Consider the following 14,813-nt stretch of genomic DNA (forward strand, 5'->3'; position numbering starts at 1 on the left):
CGGAAAATATGATGCCCAGGTAACAAAAATTTCTTACCGGTTCTAATTTCTCCCCATCTAAATAGAAGGGCCTGCTTTTTCTTGCTTTCTTGCCACAAGACATTGTGAAGGTTTTACCTTTGTTGATTATCAATTTTCTGCTCTCAATGAAAGTATGAAACTTGTTAATCAAACATTGCAAGCCATTTTGGGTCCGGGAGAGGAGAACCGCGTCGTCCGCGTATAAAAGAATTGGAATTGAGTTACCATTAATAGTAGGGGCATCTGCTTGAATACTTCTTAGAGTTAAGTCTATCTGGTTTATAAAAAGCGAAAATAGGAGTGGGGCAAGCACACATCCTTGGCGTATGCCTCTATTAATTCTAAAAAAGGGTGTGCATTCTCCATCAGGCCCAAATCTAACTTTGCTAGATAAGTTTTCATAAAGTCTAGCCAGGAAGTGTATGATTTCAGTCGGGGCACCCATCTCCAATAAAACTGGCCAGAGGAGTGAGTGTTCCACCAAGTCAAATGCTGAACTCAAGTCAGCAGAGCACAGAAAGAGGTTGCCCTCTTTGGCTTTTGTGTACTTGCTGACTATGAGTTCCAGGTTCACACACTGCTCCATTGTTCCCATCCCCTTTCTAAACCCGTACTGCACTGGGGATAAGATGTTATTTTCCTCTACCCAGGCTTCTAGTCTTTCTAAAAGGACTCGACTAAGGATTTTAATTGACGAGTCCAGAAGTGAGATGGGACGATAATTTCGCGCCTCCGACCTGGAGCCTTTCTTATAGAGAGGCACTATAATGGACTGGCCCCATGTAGGTGGAAACATGTCTTCTAAAGCTGCATTAAAATATCTTGTCAATATTGGGGCCCATAGGATCGTTTCAGATTTATAACAGTCCATAGGTACCCCGTCGGGCCCTGGGGCTTTACCTCCTTTGCTATTTTTTATTGCTTCGGTGACCTCCAATAGGGTCACAGATAGCTGCATTTTTTTGGGTTTAAAACTGGACCCTGTATCTATATTTAAAACTAACCCATCTAGGTTGGAAGCAGAGTTAAAAATCCCAGTAAAATGGGTTATCCAAGCGCGGCAACTAACATGGGAGGAAATTTCGGGGATATTATCATTCTTTAAGAAAGGACTATTTACAATATCCCAAAATAATTTGTGGTTTTTTGTTTCCGCAGCCATATCCAAATTCAGCCAGGCCTCATTTTGCAGGTCTTTTTTTCTAACTGCAAGGGCGGTCTTATAATTAAGGCGCTCCTCTCTAATTTTTACTATGTCCCTGGGCTTGGTATCAAGTGCTATTTTGAGTTTGTTTAATGACTGGGCACAATACTTGTCGAACCACACCACTTGTATTCTCCTCAGCTTACGGCTCCGTGCTGTGAGTGAGTTATCGATCACCTTGGTTATTTTTGAGAAATTGGCAAGAAAAATGCCAGGGACCACATTAGATTCTAGGCAATAACCTATTTCCCTACTGCATTTTAGAAACAGATTCTCCATGAATTGAGTCGGGTCAATTCTGGTCCACTTAATTCTCATGCCATTGGGTCTTTCAGCTGTAATCCCTTGGACCGAACTTTCATATACATGGTTTTTTTCCCCCCAACCTGCCAATCCTAGCGATATACTGTTATGGTCGCTCACTGGCTGCTCTATTACCCAGACATTAGAGTAGACAGTTCCATTGGAAACCAGAATGTGATCGATGTTCGAGTGGGCATCTCTCCCTCTAAATGATGGACACATTTCATTATCTTTGTTCTTTGTGCAGTCCAATAATTCCAGATTTAGTTTGGCCACTAAATTATTTAGCGCACTCCCATAATTAGTGTGTGGGAAGTGATTAAAAACAGTACTGCCTCCATGAAAGTACTCCTCGCGATGACCACAGATCCCCTTCTGTGCATGACTACATGATTGAATGTTAAAATCACCCGTCCATAATATTACAGGGGGGTCACTTGATAAAGCAAGTATTTCCTCTATGGCTCGCTCTATGTCCAGTACAATCGCGCCCCGGTTGGGTCCAACAATATTATTATAAAAATTTACTATTATTAAATCCCTGCCTTTGACATGCACTAGGCGCAAAATTGATGCGTGCTGGGCCACCTCCGCGTAGCCACCGGGGCTAAATTCTGTTAAGGTAGTGGATACAAGGGTTAATAAACCACCTTTTGCTCTACCTGCTCTTCCTGCTGGAGCTATGGCATCTACACTGTATGATATATACCCCTCAACTTGTACCTGCTTTTTATGCCACGTCTCCTGGAGACAGATTATATCGTGGCCTTGCTTAATAAAGTTTTCCCAGAACGGAGTAGTTATTTTGGAAGAAATTCCCGCAATGTTCCAGGTAATAACCTTTAGGCATTCTTCAGTGTTATCGGCTAATGGATCATAGTTTGAGGTTACATTCATAATTATGTCCAGACCAGGACTAACAGCAGGTTCAGTTATATCGTCAGTTTTATTCTGGTCACTACTTACTAAGTTCACAACAGTACCCCCGTCTGACTTATTTGTACATAGCAATTCTTGTTCAATTAAATTCTTTCCCCCAGATACGACTATTTCAAGCTGTGGTGCTATAGTTTGTCCCCTCAGTCAATCGTTCTCTTCAAGTGAACCAAGCACCTAGAATCTATTATAAGTCGGAACAGTAATGTTGTCCCATAGGTTGTACAAAGGTGCTGGTTCATGGGCTACATTGAGGTGGTTAAAATGAGTAGCTCTATAGCAGTCAGCAATCTGTGTTGTAACTTGTTTTCCTGACTGACGCCTATAGAAGTAATCAAGGGGGAGCAGGGTTGTGTTCTATTCGTGTTTTGAGGGTATGGGTGCATTTAAAATGGAATCTCTAGCCCATTCAGAGATCCTGAAATTAATTACTATGCAATCCCCATTTATCTCCTTTTTGCTAGGGCCCAACCAGCCTACTCTCTGTGTGGAAATAATTTGGTTTGCCCCACGCATTGGAAATCCACAATTTTGAGCGAGCCAATGCAGGGTTTTATTCTTAAGGGTTTGCTGGTTTTCAAGTTGGGTGGGCTTGAGCTTTGGGACATTAGCAAGAATGGCTACGTACGGGCTACATTCTGGTGGGAGGTTAATCGTTGCAGGAATTATGTTGTTAATATGCCACACTGACACTGTCCTGCCCGTGTTGTTAAATGCAGGACCCCCTTTCTCCCTTTGCCTTACATCAGGTTTCTGACTTGTTGTGGTGGTTAGAATGTTGGTAGGTAATTTTTTTGGGACTGGAGCTACTGTGACAGGGGCTGGAGCTGCTATAACAGGGGTTGAAGAGATAGGTGCTCTTATTTCATTGGTGGTCTTGTTGTTACCGGGCTTACTCTTTAATTCATTTATTGTAGATGGCTTACTTTGTGTAATAAGATTTTCTAACAAATCTAAGTTGGCTATTCCCAGTTTTTCAAGAATTTCCACTTTGTCCGTTAAGGTCTTCAGTCTATCAGCCATCGGTGTAATGTGAGATTTTACCATTAGTTCTAATTGGTGTATGAGGCCCTCCATATTAATGGGTGGAAAATTTTGCTGATCAGTATGGGGATTTTCGCTCTGCTGTGGGTTTGTGTTCAGCCGCATTATCCCTCCTTCCCTCCCTTGTTTCAGTGTGGTCTGAATTAGCCTCTTCTTTTTACTCCTGTGTCTCTTCCCCTGTCTATTTATAACCACCAGTTTCCTACTATGGGCACATTTACGTTTGCGCCGGCCTGACCCATGAACACTCGTGCAACTCAGTAGACTAGTGTCAGCTGACTCGGCCATTGGGTTAATATCAATAATGTCACTGCCCTCTGACTCTACTCTAGTACTAGGCACATCGGTCACCGTGAATGGATGGGATATCTCACTGGGTTTTAAATTAGGTGTTAATGACAGCCTGCTCTCTCGGGTAGCAAATACAGTAGATGGTGACTGTTGTGGTGCCTCAACTAGAATCTGATCATTCCCTGGCAAATCTGCATAAGAATCTAATAAAATAGAGTCCTGTGAAAGAGCAGTTCTAATGGAGGTATTTACAAATAAATCGGCCCCTTGTCTAGACGGGGTTTTCAAGCACATACTTGGTGGTAACGAGAGGCGCCTTTCAGTGTTTTCAATCGCAGTAACTACAACCCCAATTGTTTGTTGCAGCATTTTATCAATTGCTGTTAGGGTTGGAAGCGGTGTCTTGGTCTGCATTAATTTCCTAGTTGTTGCTCGTGTGGGCATGGGAGTTTTTTTAGCCATTATACTGCTTGTTACTTAGTCAGTTATTAATCACGAATCAAACACACTCCTGCGACAATTGGTACCTTAAGCAATGTTCAAGTCGAAGAACCAAGGGATACGGCCCAGCCCAGACGGATGAAAGACGTTACAACGCATACTTTTACAACGCCTACCTTTACAACGCATTTTTTACACCGCAACATCCATTACAACGCACACCATTACAACGCATGCCATTACAACGAATTCTTTGAAACTACCTTTACAACGCATTCCACTACAACGCATACTACATTTACAACGCATACCATTACAACGCATTACATTGCATTGTATGTAAGGTAAGTGTTGGATAGTGTAGGGGTAAAAATTACTATTCTAACTCCAGGGGGTGCAACAGTAGGGTAAGTGTTGGATAGTGTAGGGGTAAAAATTACTATTCTAACTCCAGGGGGTGCAACAGTAGGGTAAGTGTTGGATAGTGTAAGGGTATAATGTGTTGTAATGCTATGCGTTGTAATGGTATGCGTTGTAATGACTGCGTTGTAATGGTATGCGTTGTAGTGGTGTGCGTTGTAGTGTCATGCGTTGTAATGACTGCGTTGTAAATGCATGCGTTGTAATGGATGTTGCGTTGTAAAAGTTTCGTTGTAATGGTAGTGCGTTGTAAAAGTTGCGTTGTAAAGGTTGTATACCAGCCCAGACTCTTCCGGCCTCTGAGGGCCTCAGAGGGCCCGCCCTTGTCCCGGGCTTAGCCCGGCGGCCGCCCGCGTGCGTCCCGCGTGCGTCCCGCGACGCGGGTAGATGAGCTGAGTTTTATGCGCGTCCAGGCGCAGGACGTGCACAAGCGGCTTCCGGACGCAAAGGCTGGTGGTCCCAGTAGTCTTTCCCGTTCGCGGCTCCCCCCCAACTGCGGCCGTGCTGTGATGACAGAGAGCTGCGGCGGCAGGGGAAGAGCAGCAACAGCCCCCAGGTGTCCTGTGTGGGTGGCGGGCAAGCAAACACAGGAACGGACACAAGAAAAGTCCAGCAAACGGCAGCAGCGCGAGGTCAACGCAACGAAGCCTTTCCAGGTGAGCTCCCCCGCTCTGCCGGTAGATGAGCTGAGTTTTATGCGCGTCCAGGCGCAGGGCGTGTACAAGCGGCTTCCGGCCACAAAGGCTGGTGGTCCCAGTAGTCTTTCCCGTTCGCGGCTCCCCCCCCAACTGCGGCCGTGCTCTGATGACAGAAAGCTGCGGCGGGGGAAGAGCAGCAACAGCCCCCAGGTGTCCTGTGTGAGGGGCGGGAAAGCAAACACAGGAACGGACACAAGAAAAGTCCAGCAAACGGCAGCAGCGCGAGGTCAACGCAACGAAGCCTTTCCAGGTGAGATCCCCCCTCACTCATCTGCTAGTTGTTCTACTCACTCACTCTTTTATTCAATCATTCATTTGCCCATGCACTCACATCTTCGCTCCGTCACCCGGTAGCCCACTTATCCGTTGATTCACTCGTATACTTCCCACTCACTAATTCATTAACTGAATTATCCACGTGTTCCTTTATGCACTCATTCATTGACCGGCTTACCCATACATTTACTTGCATACTTCACAGTCATGTATCTGCTCCTTCACTCAGCCTCGCACTCACCCCTCCATCACTCAATCACTTACTCATTCTCCCACTTCATGCTCTTCCTCAATCATTCAGTCATTCTACCCCTCACTCATTCCCTTGTTCCTGCAGCCAGTCGCGTGTTTCCCACACTGTCCCATCCACATTCACTAACTCCCTCGAGTACTCACAAACACGAGCCTGACCTGCACCGCCAAGGCCTAAGTACGGCCATATTTGATTTTGGAAGGTTGACCTGAGGGAACACTGACTTTTTTTGGTTGTTTGACCTAAAGCCGTCAATTTTCTACCCAACCCATTACCACGCCAACATTAAACAATTGAACCTCACACCAATACGCTCACACCTTCTACCCACTGATATGTAACTCTTATTGTTTATGAGTTGTACTGTTGTCTTTCACTCAGTTTATAGGTATCACCCCTTAGGGGGAATGCTTTATTTGAACTTTCTTTCCTGTATGCCCTGTATGCATAAACCCAAATGATTTTTTATGAAAAAACAAAATTCATCTGCATGTTGTCACATACTACAGCGCACGAAAAATGCTAGAACGTCTCGGTACCATGCTGCAGGTGTCTGTCTGATGTGCTGTATACACTTCTGTGTGTTCGAGCAACTAATGGGGCATTTTACTTTGTCTGTGTCTCTAACACTGATTTCAAGTTAGTGTGTGTGTGGAGGGGGGGTAACTTAAAATGTTTTGTCCAAACTTTTTCACGTGTACTTTTCCATTTCAGTTTAAGACTGGGAATTGTTTGCAAGTTCAGACATGTTTAAGATTAGGGTGGAACTACACGTTCCTATGGGAATGGTGGGGGAATGTTGAGTTTCAAGTATCATGCTATGAACAAATCAAAAAGGCAGCAGGGAAGTGTTAGGTGGCAGACAGTTTCTTGATATGGAACACTCTACAACACCACGACAGTCCAAATATGCTCACTTCAAATGTCTGTTTTTCTAGCGTAGTTGTTGAGCATAGGATCGGAATAGTGGCATGCATGCAGAACTAGAAAAGTGACAAAGACTATTGTAATTTTTGTAGCAATGTCTTTAAACATAGGATTAGCACAGTGCCATCCATGCCGAATTGAATAATAACAAAAGCATTTTGCCATTCCAGACACAGTATTGCAGATTTGGATTAGTAAAATACCATCCAAGCCATCATAGAATCTTTCCCTTGAAATATGTTTCAGCCCTATTAGAGCTGTTAAAGAAGCATTGCTTTGTCTAGATACAAAGATTCTCTGCTTCCTGCTTCCTTTTCGCACATATATACATATATATATATATAGGTATACATATATACCGGGTAAACTCGGGAACCACAGCGCCAATCCAAACACCCAATACATCATTGGAATTGTCAGGGTCTGCAGAGTGACATAGGCTATATACCACAAAAAAATATACGTTCCTTAAAAAATATACGTTAAAAAAAAGTAGTCCCTTGGAAGTAGCGCCGGCCGTGTGCGCTAACGACGTGCGTGCTGACATCATCAGGAGCGCTTGGAGGAGCGGCGGACAGGAGCACGGGGAGGAGCGGTGAACTTTGGCAGACTGGAGCGGGCTGAGGTAGGTCAAGCAAGGGGAGGAGCGGTTAACTTAGAAGCGCGGGGAGGAGCGGTAAACTTTGGCGGACCGGAGCGGGCCGATTTGGAGCGCGGGGAGGAGCAGTAAAGTTTGGCGGACTGCCTGCGTGATGCCTGATTACCCCCGGAGGGTCAAGCAAGGGGAGGAGCGGTAAACTTTGGCGGACTGGAGCGGGCCGTTTGGAGCACGGGGAGGAGCGGTAAAGTTTGTCGGACTGCCTGCACGAAGCCTAATTGCCCCCGGACAACGTCGGGGCGGGCTGCTAGTATATATATATATATATATATATATATATATATACTCCACAATCCTGATGAACACTCGTGTCGAGAAATCAGGTACGGACCACTCAATAGTTTTTCAAAATGAGGTGCTTTATTCTCCTTAAGACAGCAGCATGACGCGTTTCGACCAGGAAATCTTGATCACATATATATATTCGTCACCAAATACCCAAGAGCTTCTAGGGGTGCACTCTCAGTAAATTAACCATCCGGTTTTCTCTTGTAAGGAAGTAGACTTGCACCACTGTTCCTTGGCTTCAATGTGTTCAGACCTAATGCGTTTCAAGGCTGCTGCCACTTGCTCAAAGGTCACTTCTAAAATGTCTATCCCGCAAGCAGTTCTGGTTATGTTTATATGCTGCATGCTAATTTGTTGTCCCGCCCGCAGTGGGCCTCTCGCTCAGTGCAATGTGTTTACTTTTCTCGTGCATGCTGGGACTCGTAGTCACCTTGGGAACGATATTCCATCTTCAGTAGATCTTGCGAACATTCCATCCTTTAAAAAGCAATTTATTTAACCCTTAGTGGGGCCCGGAGCAGTGTGCAAGTTTGTTTTGCCTTGATTTACTTTGCCGCTACAGAGGTCTAGACACAGTTACATCCTGTGGCCTCCTTCCGTAGTGAGGATGTGCAGCCCCCAACGGCAGCTCTGCCGTCGGGGTTCTGTCAAGGCAAAACGAACTTGCACACTGCTCTGGGGCCCACTAAGGGTTAAACATATTTATTTTTAATGCGTAAGGAGATTTCATGTGGAATATATGCGGTCTATCCTGGTCACGGAGACCCCCCTGCGGATGTGCAGGTCCGGTGCTATCACGAGCACAGCACTGAAGGAGCAACGTGTCAGTTCTGTGAGGGTGAAACAGCGTGGCACTCGACTCTGGAGTGATGCGGCAACCCACTGTGGTAATTTTAATGGTTTTAGGGGAGACAGCAGCAATCCTACTAAAGGTTCAACGTTGGAAAACTCCATGTACCATCAGGCACTGAGTGAACATGCCCTGTGGGCGGGACTTGATTTAATACACTTATAACTCACCTGTGTTCGCTACATCCCCTCACTCGACCAGTCCTGTGAAGAAGGGCGACACGCCCGAAACGCGAAAGGAGATTGGTGTTAAATCACGCTGTGCCTTCAGAGATGTTGTGCTATGCTGCCTCATAGAATAAATGCAATTGACAAATTGACACGATGAGTGTGGGTCTCCAAGTGTTTCATATATATATATATATATATATATATATATATATATATATATATATATATATTACCTACTGGCGGTCGCCAGTAGGTATATATAGTTAGGATTTTTTCTCTATGGGATTTTTGAAAATTCTATGTCTAATAACTTTGGCGTTTGTGGACGGAATTGGCTGAAATTTTCAGGAAAATGGCACATTTTGTTTCTGAGTAGCCCTTGAAAATTTGGGGGGGTTCGTCAAGGGGGGGCCGAGAAAAAAGGGGGGTCCCAAAACGTGTTTTTAACATTGAGTTTTCCATAGGGCGGTTGGCCTCACTTTTAGCCCGAACGGCTGAATGGATTTGCACGAAACTTGGCAAAATTGTAGGGACTGGTAGCCCGATGTGCCTTTGCTAGGTCTCAATATATGTGCTTCAGTGGATTTTGAGAAATTAACGTTCAAAAAAAGATATATATCTGTAACAGCGGACCGGGCAGCGCTCCGGTTCGCAGACTTTTCGCGGTACGGAGCTTTGTGAAGCGAAGCTGATTGGTTCTCCGGCGTCTGTGAACATTCCAAACAGTCCGTAGCGGCCGCCATCTTGTCTCTCGGTAGGATCGAGAGACAAGAGGAGGCCAAAGCGAAGGGGCAAATGACCATAAGGGGGCATAGTAGATCCTCGCTGACCTCCTAGGTTTGATGTGGAGGTTTTAAAAGGGCCCCGCGGGGCAAAAAAAAAAATAATAATAATAATCGAACGGCTGAATGGATTTGCACGAAACTTGGCAAAATGTAGGGACTGGTAGCTCGATGTGCCTTTGCTAGGTCTCAATATATGTGCTTCAGTGGATTTTGAGAAATTAACGTTCAAAAAGAAGATATATATCTGTAACAGCGCTCCGCTTCGCGGAGATAAAATTATATCTGTATTACCTAGCTGTTGGTAACACCAGTTAGCGACGGCTAGTAGGAGATAGCGACCATCTTGGGCCCCACTTTGCATGTGAGTGATATTTATCACTAATGACATGCAAAGTGGGCATGCCAAGATGTTAGCGACTGGAAACAGTCGCTAACATCGCTATCTCCTATTATCAACTTTTGGAAATATTCACGATAAGCGCGAATATCTCCAAAAGCTAGCACCTGCCCTGAGCAGTTCTTAGCCATGTTATCCAATGGGAGGTGGATAACATGGCTAAGAGCATTAGCTCGGTAATGCATGAATATCGCTGAGTTTTCAGCGATATTAATGCATTGCGGTCGTTTTTTATCGTATTTGCGATAAACCTTGATAATAGCAAGGTTTATCTGCGATAATTTCTGACGATGCTTAGCGGTAAAAAAATTCGTTGCTAAGCATCGTTAGGGATAAATATCGCTTAACTTTGGTAATATGCCCCAACGTCTGTTAACGTTCGATTCGAAGGAAATCAGGAAGTGTTGAAAAACATTGTCTGCGCCATCTTGCCTTTTTTCAAATGCCACACTTTTGTCGTGCACGGCAGTCATTTTAGATGCCTTGACCAGACCCACTCTGTGCACGCTGTCGATCCTTAGCATGGCTCCCCACCCTCGCAAGCATCTCCCCCAGGCAGTGGTCACCCCCGCTCTCTGTCTTATGCATGGGTAATAAACCACCCCCCATCTGCGCTGCTCTTCCCTGAGAATCACACCCTGTGCCCGCCCGACACCTCCCTTTCGCCCTATTCACTTCCGCACCCTCTGACACTCCTTTTCCTCTGTGTCCGATTGTCCAGGCCGGTCCTAGGGTATCAGCTAGCCCTGCAGATGTAGTTTATGGCCCCAGCTGTAAAGAATCACCCCTCTTCAAAGGAGTTATAGTAGATCAAGGCCCACACTCGATGAGATCCGTCACAGCAGACGCGTTCCTATTATCTGAAAACCATCCTGTATTGTGATTGGGGAGGGGACCGAGCCTGAAGCGGAAGATTCCAGGGATGACTCTTTGTACATCAAAGTTTTTACAATTATGTGTCACATTAAAAATATATAGCACTCCAACAAAGTAGTAAGATTATAAAACTTTAATAACTTATAAATATATACAAGAAAACAAAAACAGTAATAACATATAAACATTTTTAGGGAAAAACAACGAAGTAGCGGTCGGCTGTGCGAATAGTCCCAACGCAGCACAACGTCCAGATTTCTGGCGTGGGGCGTCGCGGGGAGTGGGTCATCAGTAGCAAACTGTTGTGCGAATAGTTCCAAGGCAGCAGAACGATGGCACCAAGGTGATGTCCAGTAAGTTGCCGCACTGGTTTTGGTATCCTAAAATGCTGCTCCGAATAACGGCGTGGGGCGCCCCGGGGCAGGCGGCGTGAACGGGCCTCTCCAGGTGGAGTCTCTTCTGTTGTGGTGGGGCGCCCCTTTACCGTTTCAGTTGCCATTCCGTCCGCTTTTGGTCCACTGTGTCAAAAGCCGCAATTCAGCTGAGTTGCGCCCACTCTTGCGGTGCAGCGATAGGCGGCTGTCACAGGACTCTCAAAATGGCGGCAGGCTGTTTCCTTTTTGGGCCTGGTCCACTGAAATGGCCCTGGGACACCTTGGAAATCGGACGCTTGTCTGCTAGGTCTTGGACCCCATTCTAGAAAGCGTCCCCTCCGCCTTGAAGATTCTACAAAAGTCTTGGAGGCCCCCGACTCCTGCAGGTTTCCGGTGGGGAGCGGCTGCCATGATTGCTCGCGGAATGACCACGACGGAGCTACGAGATGGTGGTGCTTTCATGGTGACGCCAGCTTCAGTGTGAAACATCCAGAAACAAGGTGGGGCTTTCATCGTTTGGGAAAAAAAAAAGTTTTCATCCAATGAAAAGTGTTGTTTTTAGGTCATATGATCAAGCCTTCCATCATTAGGAAACCAAAAGTAAAATGAACCAATGAAAAGTTTTATAAACAAGTCACATGACCTGTTATGCGGCATAGGGTATAAAATGCGGAGAAAATACGTTGGCACGTGAGGCGGCGTCAGTAGCGGACCGATGTGCGAATAGGCCGAAGGCAACACAACGCGCCAAGATCCGGATGGCACCGAGGTGGTGTCCAGCAAGTTGCAGCACTGGTGTGGCCATCCTACAATGCTGAAAGTCGGCGTGGGGTGCCCCGTTGGCCTGTGAGTTTGCGTCAGTAGCGGACCGATGTGCGAATAGGCCGAAGGCAGCACAACGCGCCAAGATCCGGATGGCACCGAGGTGGTGTCTAGTAAGTTGCCGCACTGGTGTGGCCATCCTACAATGTTGAAAGTCGGCGTGGGGCGCCCCGTTGGCCTGTGAGATGGCGTCAGTAGCGGACCGATGTGCGAATGGGGCCAAAGGCAGCGCAACAATATTTTCTGTATGGAAGATACCACAAGGCGCTGAGATGCCAAGATCCGGATGGCACCGAGGTGGTGTCTAGCAAGTTGTGGCACTGGTGTGGCCATCCTACAATGGTAAAAGTCGGCGTGGGGCGCCCTGTTGGCCTGTGAGATGGTGTCAGTAGCGGACCGATGTGCGAATGGGGCCAATTGCAGCGCAACAATATTTTCTGTATGGAAGATACCACAAGGCGCTGAGATGCCAAGATCCGGATGGCACCGAGGTGATGTCTTGCAAGTTGCTGTACTGGTGTGGCCATCCTACAATGCTGAAACTCGGCGTGGGGCGCCCCGTTGGCCTGTGAGGTGGCGTCAGTAGCGGACTGATGTGTGAATAGGCCGGAACCAGCACAAGGCGCCAAGATCCGGATGTCACCGTGGTGGTTTCATAGTTGAGAGGCACTTCATCTGCAGTGGGGCGCCGAGATCCGGATGGCACCGAGGTGATGTCTAGCAAGTTGCTGTACTGGTGTGGTCATCCTACAATGCTGAAACTCGGCGTGGGGCGCCCCATTAGCCTGTGAGATGGCGTCAGTAGCGGACCGATGTGCGAATGGGGCCAAAGGCAGCGCAACAATATTTTTGGAATAGAAGACACCACAAGGCGCTGAGATTCGGTTAGCACCGAGGTGGTGTCTAGCAAGCTATGCAGCTGAGTTGCGTGCGCACTTGCGGCGAATAGGTCGAAGGCAGCACAACAATGTTTTCTGAATAGAAGACACCACAAGGCGCTGAGATTCGGTTACCACCGAGGTGATGTCTAGCAAGTTGCCGCACTGGTGTGGCCATCCTACAATACTGCTCCGAATAACGGCGTGGGGTGCCCGAAGGGGGGGGGGAGGCGGCGTGAACGGGCCTTCCTAGGTGGAGGCTCGTCTGCTGTAGTGGGGCGCCCCTTTACCGTTTCAGTTGCCATTCAGCTGAGTTTCGGCTGCTCTTGATGCTACAGCGACAGGCGGCTGCAACAGGACTCTCAAAATGGCGGCCTGTTCTTTGGATTTGGGCCTGGTCCACTAAAATGGCCCTGGGACACCTTAGAACTCGGACGCTCGATTTTTTTTTCCTTTCCTGTACATGCAAAAAAAGGTAAATGCCCGGTACGTTACACGCTTCATCTGCCACGATGAACTCTCCAGAGGAACCGAAAAAAAATATAGTTATGGTAACTATACCATGCATCGTCATATGGAGAGGTGGCACCAATTAATTATAGTGCTGCATAAAAGAGAGATTTGGAGGAGAACCCCTGACCTGCTAGTAAATTCATCAAAGAAGTGGCACTGACAGCATCAGAGGCAAGGGAAACGGTCCCAAATATTTAGAAGAACTTTGGAAAGATTAAAATGACATGTTTAGATTGTGGCAAATTAATTTCATGTGGACAGATGAGTGTTACTCTAATAAATACAGCATATGAACATCATCATAGTCGATGGTTGGTAGAGACATTTTGACTATATCCTGGACCTGCCCGTCCTCGCCCAAAATGGCGCCGGAATAAATGGGACTCGTAACTCCTTGTTGTGTACTGGTTGCAGAACCTTGAAATCACGAGATACGTATGCAGTTTTGAAGCTCATGGCGGGCGGGGACGAGAATTGATTGAATATTTCGACATCCCTATTGATATTAAGTTCTGATGTGTTATTGATTACTGTACTATTGAAAGTTCGAATTAACGTCACCCATGGTACTTGCCCGCAAATGTATATCTAGATAATTTTATTGTAACTGGCCCTGTCGTATTTTAATTATAAAATGTACGTCCACCGATTCCGTAACTGTTAGACACCTTAGTTCTTGCAACCTAATGGCCCGCCCGTTACGTTCCTCTACAGTGTAAATGTCTACTCATCATATACGATTACAGTTTGCTCCGTGGCCGGCCCACGTGGTTATAGGCTCGTATTTGTATAATGAAATTTTCACAATAAAGGTTTTTAAAAGAAAACATGGTAGTAGTATATACATTGGTAAAGTTTTTAATAATAGTCACTGTTTTAGAATCATTAAAAGGCAAGTGAAATAAAGCAGACCAATTACATGAAGGGTAAAAGGTATAATACGAAGGAACACAGTAAAGATAAATGGTCAAGGGCTGTTGTGTTTTCTACTCCTGCAACATAAAGTGATCGATAAGAATCTCATATTCAGGCGTATCGGCGACTAAGACAGCAGGTCGACCCTCTTTTGCTCAACGGCTCCGTCATGGGACGAAGAAACGCTCTTTTTCTCGAAAAAAGAATATATTTTACTTGCAGGACAGTTGTAAATTTTCCGGGAAAGTACATTAGCCTGGAACATTATAACATATATTTAAGAAAAAATAATGTTCGGAAGTAATAAAAAGCGTAATTTTTAGGTCATATGACCAAGCCTTTCATCATTAGAATAAGAAAAGTAAAATGAACCAATGAAAAGTTTTAACAAGTCACATGACTTGTTATGCTTACGTTACGCGCTGCGCGCCCCGGATGACTTCCGGATGCGCTAACGCGGCGCGTCATATGAC

At 46.0% G+C, this 14,813-nt stretch overlaps 1 protein-coding gene across 2 annotated transcripts in view; it reads left to right on the plus strand.

Annotated features, from left to right (window-relative positions):
* The first annotated feature begins 7,369 nt into the window (after nt 1-7,369).
* Nucleotides 7,370-14,813, plus strand: part of LOC144826621 (uncharacterized) — a 280,323-nt gene continuing 272,879 nt past the window's right edge. For both annotated transcript variants that reach the window (XM_078685143.1, XM_078685144.1), the window contains exon 1: nt 7,370-7,439. The gene's annotated coding sequence lies outside the window, so the exon portion shown is untranslated. The remainder of the gene's footprint in view (nt 7,440-14,813) is intronic.

Source organism: Lissotriton helveticus, chromosome 3_2, assembly GCF_964261635.1.
Source record: "Lissotriton helveticus chromosome 3_2, aLisHel1.1, whole genome shotgun sequence".
NCBI classification, from domain to species: Eukaryota; Metazoa; Chordata; class Amphibia; order Caudata; family Salamandridae; genus Lissotriton; species Lissotriton helveticus.